The sequence below is a fragment of the Orcinus orca genome, chromosome 10 (genome assembly GCF_937001465.1).
Source record: "Orcinus orca chromosome 10, mOrcOrc1.1, whole genome shotgun sequence".
Taxonomy (NCBI): Eukaryota; Metazoa; Chordata; class Mammalia; order Artiodactyla; family Delphinidae; genus Orcinus; species Orcinus orca.
In genome coordinates, this window is record NC_064568.1 from 23,484,352 (window position 1) to 23,493,946 (window position 9,595).

Genomic DNA, 9,595 nt, shown 5'->3' on the forward strand with positions numbered 1-9,595 from the left:
GGCTACTATTTGTTGCATGTGCAGGCTTCTTGTGGCGGTGGCTTCTCTTGTTGCGGTGGCTTCTCTTGTTGCAGAGCATGGGCTCTAGGCGCACAGGCTTCAGTAGTTGCAGCGCACAGGCTCAGTAGTTGTGGTGCACAGATTTAGTTGCCCCACTGCACGTGGGATCTTCCCGGACCAGGACTCAAACTCATGTCCCCTGCAGTGGAAGGCGGATTCTTAACCACTGCACCACCTGGGAAGCCTTGTTATTCATTTCTAATCTTATTGCACTATGTGGAGGATGTTTGACCTCTGTATTTTCAGTTGGGGAAGTTGTTTTCTCAATGTGCCAATACATAGTCAATTTTTATAAACATTAATGGATGCCCAGGAGAAAGATATCGTTTCTGTATACAAATATACATATCGATTCTTACTAACTTTATTGTTCAAATTCTCTTCCTCGACCTATTTATAGTTTTTAACTACCAGATTTGTAAAAGTGTATGGAGAATGTTTTAAAATCACACTTGCCTCCTACCTATTTCACCTTTTTTTCGGGATCTGTGATAAATGATACACTTAGGTTTTTGACTGTTCTGTCTTTGCTGTGGATTGTAACTTTATCTGTACAAAACTGCCTCTTTTGTTTCATTAATGATTTTTGTCTCAGATTCTAAATTGCCAAAACATAATTGTGCCACCTCTGTGATCGTTTTGTTGGCATTTTCATGGAAAATGTTACTCATCCTTTTATTTCTAAGCTTTTCTCTTTCATTCCTTTTAGGTGTGTATTTTGCTTTTGCTCTTTTAACCTTTGTCAGTTAATTGTGAAGGAAGCGCTTTTTACTTTCTTTTCAGGAAGGAGGCTCCATGCTTTCATAGAAGCATGGTTGTTTTCTTAATACGGTACCATTTGACTTAGGATTGGTGAAAATTCCTCTGATATTCGGCATTTGACCCTCTATCAGGCCTGGTTTCTATCTTTTTCTTAGTTTTCATAAGTATTTGAGCGGAAGTTGGCAGATACTGTGTCGGGGCCTGCAGGCAGATGCCGTTTTAAATTAAAGTCTGCGCGGCCAGATGTTCATGCTTCATAAGATAATAACATAATAACTTCACAAATAAATAACTTCATAACTTGACATAGACATCAAGTCACAGCTGGGAGTGAACTCTAAAATCATGCCCTCACCTTTCTGTCACTCACTCAAGACTCAATTTTCCCCCTAAGTAAGCCTGATATAGAACTAATACTAATTCAGTGCAGCTTAACAGGTTTTTCCTGGCCTGCCAGGCCCTGGACTCATTTTCATTTATTTATTCACTTAACAAAAGTGCATTGAGCAGTTGCATGTACTGGGCACTGTTCTGAGCTCTGGAGATAAAGTGAGGGAACAAGGCGGACTGTTTGTATCCTTGTGGAGACTACATTTTTAATAGAAAAAATAAACAATTAAAACTAAATACATAATTTTAGTTAGTGATGTGTGCCATGTAGAAGAATAGAGTTAGAGAACAGAGAATGACAGGCAGATGAGGGAGCTATTTCGGGTAAGGTGGCCTCTTCCCTAAATGACACCAAGGAGAGACCTGGAAGAAGCAAGGGAGGAGCGAGGGGAATGCTGGGAGCAAAACGGGAGCACACAGCATCAGTACCAGGGCCTCAAGACGCGAACATGCTGCCGCCATGAAGGAACGTTAATATCCCTGTTGTGATGCTCAGTCAAAATCCAAAGCCCTGGGCAGATGTAGCTGAGTGGCTGCCCCTGGCTCATGTGTTCCCACCCTGGCATCCAGAGGGATGATCTGTCATCTCTCTCTGGCTTCCATTGTAGGAGAGGGAGCACGCACAATTGGCGATTTCCCCAAACAGAAAGAGAGTCAGCTGCTGGACAAATAACAGTGTCTACTTCGGCTTACTCCTTTAGCTGTCCAATATGCCTTGCCACACTTTTTTTTTTTTTAATTTCCAGCTAACATTGTGCAACTGAATCCCATAGAGCCACAAACATATTCATCCACTTCCCAGAGGAAGACAACGCGTAGTCTCTTCAGCTCTTGCGTGCCCAGCTCAAAATCCAGGACTTCTGCGTCATGACCATTCCTCCGGTTCTTTGGGACTCTATCTCAGTATCATGAAACCTTTGGATTAGATCGCAAAGCTAACCACCGTAGCACATTCTGTGTAAAAATAGTATGGGAAAGAAAGAAGGAAGAGAAGGGAAATTAACAACTGCAAGCATATAGAAATACACATGCATTTTATTTTAAAAAGATATTAAAGGATACTGTTTTCCAAAGTAATTGAGCCATCTTACATTCCCACCTGCAATACATGGGAATTTGTCCATGTCCTTGTCAACACTGGTTATTGTGTCTTTTTTATTACAGCCATTCTAGTGAGTGTGAAGTGGTATTTCATTGTGGTTTTAATTTGCATTTCTCTAGTGCCTAATGATATTAATTTTTTTTTTCATGCACTTGTCATCCATATATCTTCTTCGGTGAAATGTATATTCACATCATTTGGTCATTATTTAATTGGGTTATTACTGAGTTGTAAGAATTCAAGTTCTTTATCAGACAGATGATTTGCAAATATTTTCTCTATTCACTTTCTTAATGGTTTGAAGTATATACATTTAAAAAAAATATTTTACTGAAGTATAGTTGATTTACAATATTGTGTTAATTTCTGCTTTATAGCAAAATGATTCACTTATACATATTTTTTTCCATTCTAGTTTATCCCAGAATATTGAATATAGTTCCCTGTGCTATACAGTAGGACCTTATTGTTTATCCATCCTATATATAATAGTTTGCATCTGCTAATCCCAAACTCCCTCACCTGCTTCCCTCTCCCTTGGCAACCACAAGTCTGTTCTCTATGCGTGTGGTATGTTTCTGTTTCTTAGATATGTTCATTTGTGTTGTATTTTATATTCCACATATAAGTGATATCATATGGTATTTGTCTTTCTCTTTCTGACTTACTTCGCTTAGTATGACAATCTCTAGATCCATCCATGTTGCTACAAATGGCATTATTTCATTCTTTTCAATGGCTGAGTAGTATTCCATTGTATATATGTACCACATCTTCTTTATCCACTCATCTGTCGATGGACATTTAGTTTGTTTCCATATCTTGGCTATTGTAGATAGTTCTGCTATGAACATTGGGGTACATGTATCTTTTCAAATTACAGTTTTGTCTGGGTATATGCCCAGAAGTGGGATTGCTGGATCATATGGCAACTCTATTTTTAGTTTTTTGAGGAACCTCTATACTGTTTTCCATAGTGGCTGCACTAATTTACATTCCCACCAAGTGTAAATGAGTTCCCTTTTCTCCATACCCGCTCCAACACTTACTATTTGTAGACTTTTTAATCATGGCCATTCTGACCACTGTGAGGTGGTACCTCATTGCAGTTTTGATTTGCATTTCTCTAATAATTAGCGACGTTGAGCATCTTTTCATGTGCCTGTTGGCCATTTGTATTTCTTCCTTGGAGAGATGTTTATTTAGGTCTTCTGCCTGTTTTTCGATTGGATTGGATTTTTTTGTTACTGAGTTGTATGACCTGTTTATACATTTTGGGAATTAAGCCCTTGTTGGTCGCATCATTTGCAAATATTTTGAAGTATATACATTTTTAATTTTGATGAAGTCCAATTTATGAAATGTTTTCTTTTATCCATTATACTTTTGGTATCCTTTCCAAGCATTTTCTTTTTTGTTCAAGGAGGATAACATAATTTTGATGTAAAAACATATAATACATTTTTCTTACCTCTTCACCAATTTTGAATAAGCCCCATATATGGTGGCAACAGTCTCCTAATCTAGTATCTGCTTTGCAGGGTAAAAAGTAAGTCACTGGGTGAAACTTTTTGCTATCAGTGCAGCCTAAGCCTGCAAGCCATTATTAGTTGAGTTTTTGCCTATGTCTGCCTGTCCTTTCCATCTGATTTCATGGATAACTTTGCACCAGTGAGTTAGTCCTATAGCACAAGGAAAATGCTCCTTTTTGAAAACAAAAGTCAAGCTTTGCATGCTGGCTTCACTGAACCTAAACTAAGACAATGGAAGGTGACAGACAGTCAGTTCAAGAGCCCACCTGTAAGGCCAGATAGTGTGTGGGCTACTGCTCTGCAACTTACTAGCAAAGTGACCTCTGGCAACTTCTTTGGTGTCTCCAAACCCCAGGTGGTCCTTTTCTAAGGTGGTAACAGTTACAGGGAGGCTAGGCTTGCCCTGTGTATACTCAGCTCTCCATCGGTGTCAGTCATCGTTGTCATTGTAATCATTATTGCCACTGTTAGTTTAACTAGGACTAGCAAAAAAGAATCCCAAAGTTTCAACTTACAGAAACTTCTTTTGGATCTTGGTTTTCAAGATGCTTAGGAAATCAGAGATATTCCTTATTACTCAGTGTGGTCTCTGGACCAGCAGAGTCAACATCAAGTGGAAGCATGTTAGAAATGCGGGATCTCAGGCTCCACTCAGTTTTGCTGAACTGGAATCTGCATTTTAACAGGGTGTGCAGGTGATTTGTGTATCCTTTACAGTTTGAGAAGCACAAGAATCTTCCGAGCGTGAAAGGAAGAGTGAATACCCCGGCCTGCTCCTTAACTCCCTCAATTCCACCCACCGTCTGACTACTAAACGGTCCTCCCTTCACTTAACCAGGTGTTCTTCAAGGTGATCAAGGTTTGGCTGGGGCTTTCTTTACCGGAGTAAAGGAGGTTAGGGAGAGTGCTGTCTTATCTTAGATGCACCATTACAGATAATCACTGTTTCTAGGAACTTCTTTCATGAATGGGGTTACTGTACCCTTTCAAAGAAAAAGATAACGGACAGTTAGCATAGACAAGATATGGACAGATAAGTAGAAGTAGTAGGGTTGGTTTTCCCTTTCCCAGGAACCAAGGAACAGGCTGCCAAAACCATCTCTCAAAGCTCTCAGTTAATCTTTTAAAGAGTCAACATCTCTTGAAATTTTATTAACTCACGGCCCTTCAGAGTGGGCATTTGTGGATTCAGAGTTTTCTCAAAGTCACAGGCTTTGATGAGAAAAAGTCATGTTTTCCAGCATAAGTTAATAGAAAAGATAAGACTTGGACCACACTTAACTGCCAAACTCATCTGTCCCCGATCTCTGAAATACAGTGCGTCCAACTGTAAAACAAAGTGTCCCTTCTCTCTCTCTCTCTCTTTTTTTTAAATTTAAAAGCTCCAGGGAAAACTGTGGGAAAAGTCACAGCAAAAAATCACACATTTGGGATTCTGTTTTACTGAAGTCAAACTAGGATTTGCCTACCAATGCTCAGATCAAGGGGAGAGGGAAGAGAAGGGAAGAAAGTGTTAAATGGCAAGTTTCACGGACAGTAGAGCCAGGTCTCCCAAAGGGTTTCTTTTTCTTAACCCCGTACCCCTATTTAAACCGGTATTTAAACCACATCAGGAAGAACTACAGTGACTATAGGTAATTCATGTATCAATAAAAGCTTTGGGGGAGGAGAAGGCATCGATAGTGAATCTTGCAGGACAAGTAGGAGTTTGACAGGAGGAGAGGAAATGTCAAGGGGAAAATTTTTTTTAATTGAGCTATAATTCATGTACCATAAAATTACCCCTGCTAAAGTGTACAGTTCAGTGTTTTTTAGTACATTTTCAAAGTTGTGCAATCATCAGTGCTATCTAATTCCACAACATTCATCAACCCAAAAGAATCCCAGTACCCATTAGCAGTCATTCCCCGTTCCCTCCTCCCCTCCACGCCTGGCAACCAACCTACTTTCTGTCACAGGACAATTTTTAAGACAGAGAAAGGGCCAGCGTGCAGGGTGATGAAGTGAAAGTTTTTCTAAACTAGAGTAAACCAAAGGTGTCCTTTTATCTTGTTTTCAAACATACTGGGATGTTGTTTTTATTCAGGTATGGTGAGGCCAACAGATCAGGAGAAAAATGCCATTAAAAAGATAGTTTATTGTTCACAATTCCCAAATAAGGGACACACCACACCATGCAGGGCTATACAGGGAAGCACTAGGGTGGGTCAGGAGGCAGAATGAGGGGAAAAGATGGTCCGGAGCCTTGCTTGTGGTTTCCTCAAGAAGGAACGGGCAAGTCAGGGTAGGCAAGCCAAGCAGGTTTAGGATTGGATAGTTTGAATAATTTCAGTGGACTCTGGGCTACAGGGGTTGTCCCTACTGGTCCAGTACCTGGCCCTGGGGTGATTTAGGGCCGGGAGGGGGGGTGGGGGGGGATAGTGTCCCAGCCTACAGGAGGCTAACAAAAGGAAACAAATGGGGAGTTTGGACTCGGTATTTGTTGTTTGCTTATCAAAGGTGTGCCCTCAGGCAAGTTGTTTGCTCTCTCTCTGGGAATTTGCTAGCCCTGTAGGGGCAGTCCCTCCCTTCCTGGCTCTGTGAGGCCCCAAGATGTCAAAGCATCATAAAATGTAGGAAAAAAATATGATTAATGCACACAGTCAAGGTCATCAGCTGGGATACGCACCTTAGGAAATGAGACCAGTGTCTAATATAACATGTTATCATATATTTTTGCATCTTCTTTCTAAACTTAAATATTTTTAGCCTTTTTTAAAGCAGTAATATCCATGAAATCATGGGGTTGATATACGTAGCATATTTCTCAGGTAAATATTAAAGTAAATACATAACAAAATTACCTAAACCATGTTGCATACCACCGGTGTTTTGTGTGTCCCAGAATGGGAAGCACTGATCTAGTTCAACTTCTTCATTTTACAGAGGAGAAATATGAAGCCCAGAAAGAGCAAGTGACTTGCCCAAGGTCACATAACTATTTGTAGCAAAGCAACGATTAGAGTCCATTGCCCTTGACTCCCCATCCAATTGCATTTTTTTGTCTGCACCATTCAAGTTTCACTGGTGCTAACAGAAAACAGGGCAATCACTTTGAGTCACTTCTACCAGAGATTCCTTGTGTTATTCTGATTATTTCGTGTCCCAGTCATCAATTTAGAACTACCAATGTCATGTGCCTGAAAACAAAAGCACTTTCTCTGGTGTATTTATCTGTATTCTTCATTCTCTACCTCAGGTCACTGTGGAATCGGGGTCATGGGTGGTAGAGGTCTTCTAACCTGGACGCCTCAGAGTTCCGATGACTAACACATCCCTTGCTCTGAGAACCGGGCCAGGAGTGCCCAGTGTAATCCTGTCCTCAGAAAGTCTGCTCAGGGGCTTCCCTGGTGGCGCAGTGGTTGGGAGTCCGCCTGCCGATGCAGGGGACGAGGGTTTGTGCCCCAGTCCGGGAGGATCCCACATGCCGCGGAGTGGCTGGGGCCGTGGGCCATGGCCGCTGAGCCTGCGCGTCCGGAGCCTGTGCTCCGCAACGGGAGAGGCCACAGCAGTGAGAGGCCCGCATACCGCAAAAGAAAAAAAACGTCTGCTTAATTCAAATATTCCAAAGATGAAAATTTGAAGGTGGAAATGACACGAAAGCCAAACTACAGAGAATTCCAAAAAGGTAATTAAGAGCGTAGATACAGGGTTTGGAATTTCATGTAGAAGTACCCTAATATCTTACAAAGCAGACAAGGAATTTCATTAATATAATGCATAACAAGGAATGATCTAGTCCACCTGGCAGCTTTTCCTCGAGGTATCTGTGGTCTTATTAACAATAGTGAGAGCTGACGTTGAGTCCTTACTGCCCACCAGGCATCAGTCTAAACACTTAGAACATGAAGAAAGCACTGGGATTCGCATTTTGCAGATGAGGCTACTGAAGTTGAGAGACGTAAACAACTTACCCGACGTCAGACTCGTAGTAAGGGGCAGAGATGGGATGTATTCACGGGGGTGTCTGACCCTGGGACCCACCCCCTTGGCCACCCTATTACCCCACTCCCACACAAGGGCTTCCCTCCTCCAACAACTTACCATCTGTTTTTCTAGAAATTCACGTGCTTTGTGTCAGGATGCCCGACTCAAATCGAGCTGACTTGAAAATATTGAAATGTTCAGATTTAGAGCTTTTCCTGGCACAGCTGTTCAACATGAAGCAGCCCCTGGGTCGTTAAATAGTAGGACCGCACCTCAGGCTGGCCTGTTGTCCATATTGCTGGGCTGCTTGCTACCCGTTACGGCTCTTTCTTATTCAGTAGGAAATTCATTAAGAATTACTAGGAGATCCTCGACCCTTGCTCTCTCCACAAAGTTAGGCTCACATTTGGGGTGTCATTTTCTAATGAAATAATTACAAGTCTAATAATGTATTACCATGTGAAGGATGCGTTCGGGTTCTTTGGTCTGATGGCGGGGAGCAGGGGGGCAGCGGAGAGGTTGATTTTTGTTTTAAAGTTTAGAAAACACCTTATCCCCCTTCACCGTCCTCCCACCTTGTCAGCTGCAAGTGGTTCACCCTCAACTAATTGAGGACCCTCTTCATTTTCTAAAACTGTTTAACGTCAGTGCTAGGAAGAGGGTGGACCACATCTAATCCAGCGTTCCTACTACTATTAGTACTGTGACGCTAAAATAGTAATAATTCACTGCTGATAATTATACTATGATATAGTTCTTGTCTTGTGTTATATTAATGAGATTCTGTGCCCTGTTGTAAAATATGAAAACATATGTACATAAAATGCCATGCCCTGCCTTTAAGCTCAGTAGATTGGAGTAAATATAAGGTTATGCCTGTCAAGACGTCACTTATATTCTGAGATGATTTCTTGACAGGGAGAGGAAAGGATGTTATCTCTAGAACTTTGGAAATGTCCTCCAATTGAGATTATGCCCATCCATGCCTGGCAGATGAGAACATTCTCGATCAAGCATGTCGTGGAGTTTGGAGCAACTGTTCTTGTTCAGTCCCCTCATTTAACAGAAGAGGAAACCAGAGCTCAGAGAGGTTAGATAACTTGTTCAAGATCACCTAGGTGGGTGAAGATGAAGCTTAGGAGAGGCCTGTCAACTCCTCGTCCTCCATAAATATCACTCATTCATCGAGATCTGTACTCATTCTCGACTATTGCCACAAATTTAGCAGCTTAAACAACACACATATATTATTTTACAGTTCTGGAATTTAGAAGTCTGACTTGAGTCTCATGAGGCTAAACTTAAAGTGTCAGCAGGGCTGCATTCCTTTCTGGAAGCTGTAGGGGAGGATTTGTTTCCTTACTCTTCTGGCTTGTAGACAAAATTCAGTTCTTCGCAGTTTTAGGACCAAGGTTCCAGATTTTTGGGCTGACTGCAAGCTGATGACTCCCCCCAGCTTCGAAGGGTGCTGCGTACCCTGGCTCATAACCCTCTTCCTCCATCTGCAAAGCAATGGCTGGTCAAGTTCTTGTCATGTTCCATCTCTCTGACCCTTCTTCCATGGTCACATCTCTGTCTGACCACAACTGGGAAGGGCTCTCCATTTTAAAGACGCATGTGATTAAATTGGGTCCATCTGGTTAATCCAGGATAATCTTCCCATCTCAACGTCCTTGCCGTTAATCACGTCTGCAAAGTCCCTTTTACCACATAAGGTATATTCACAGATTCTAGGTATTAGTACACGGACGTTTCTGGGGGCCGTTACTTTTCTTGCTAGTCC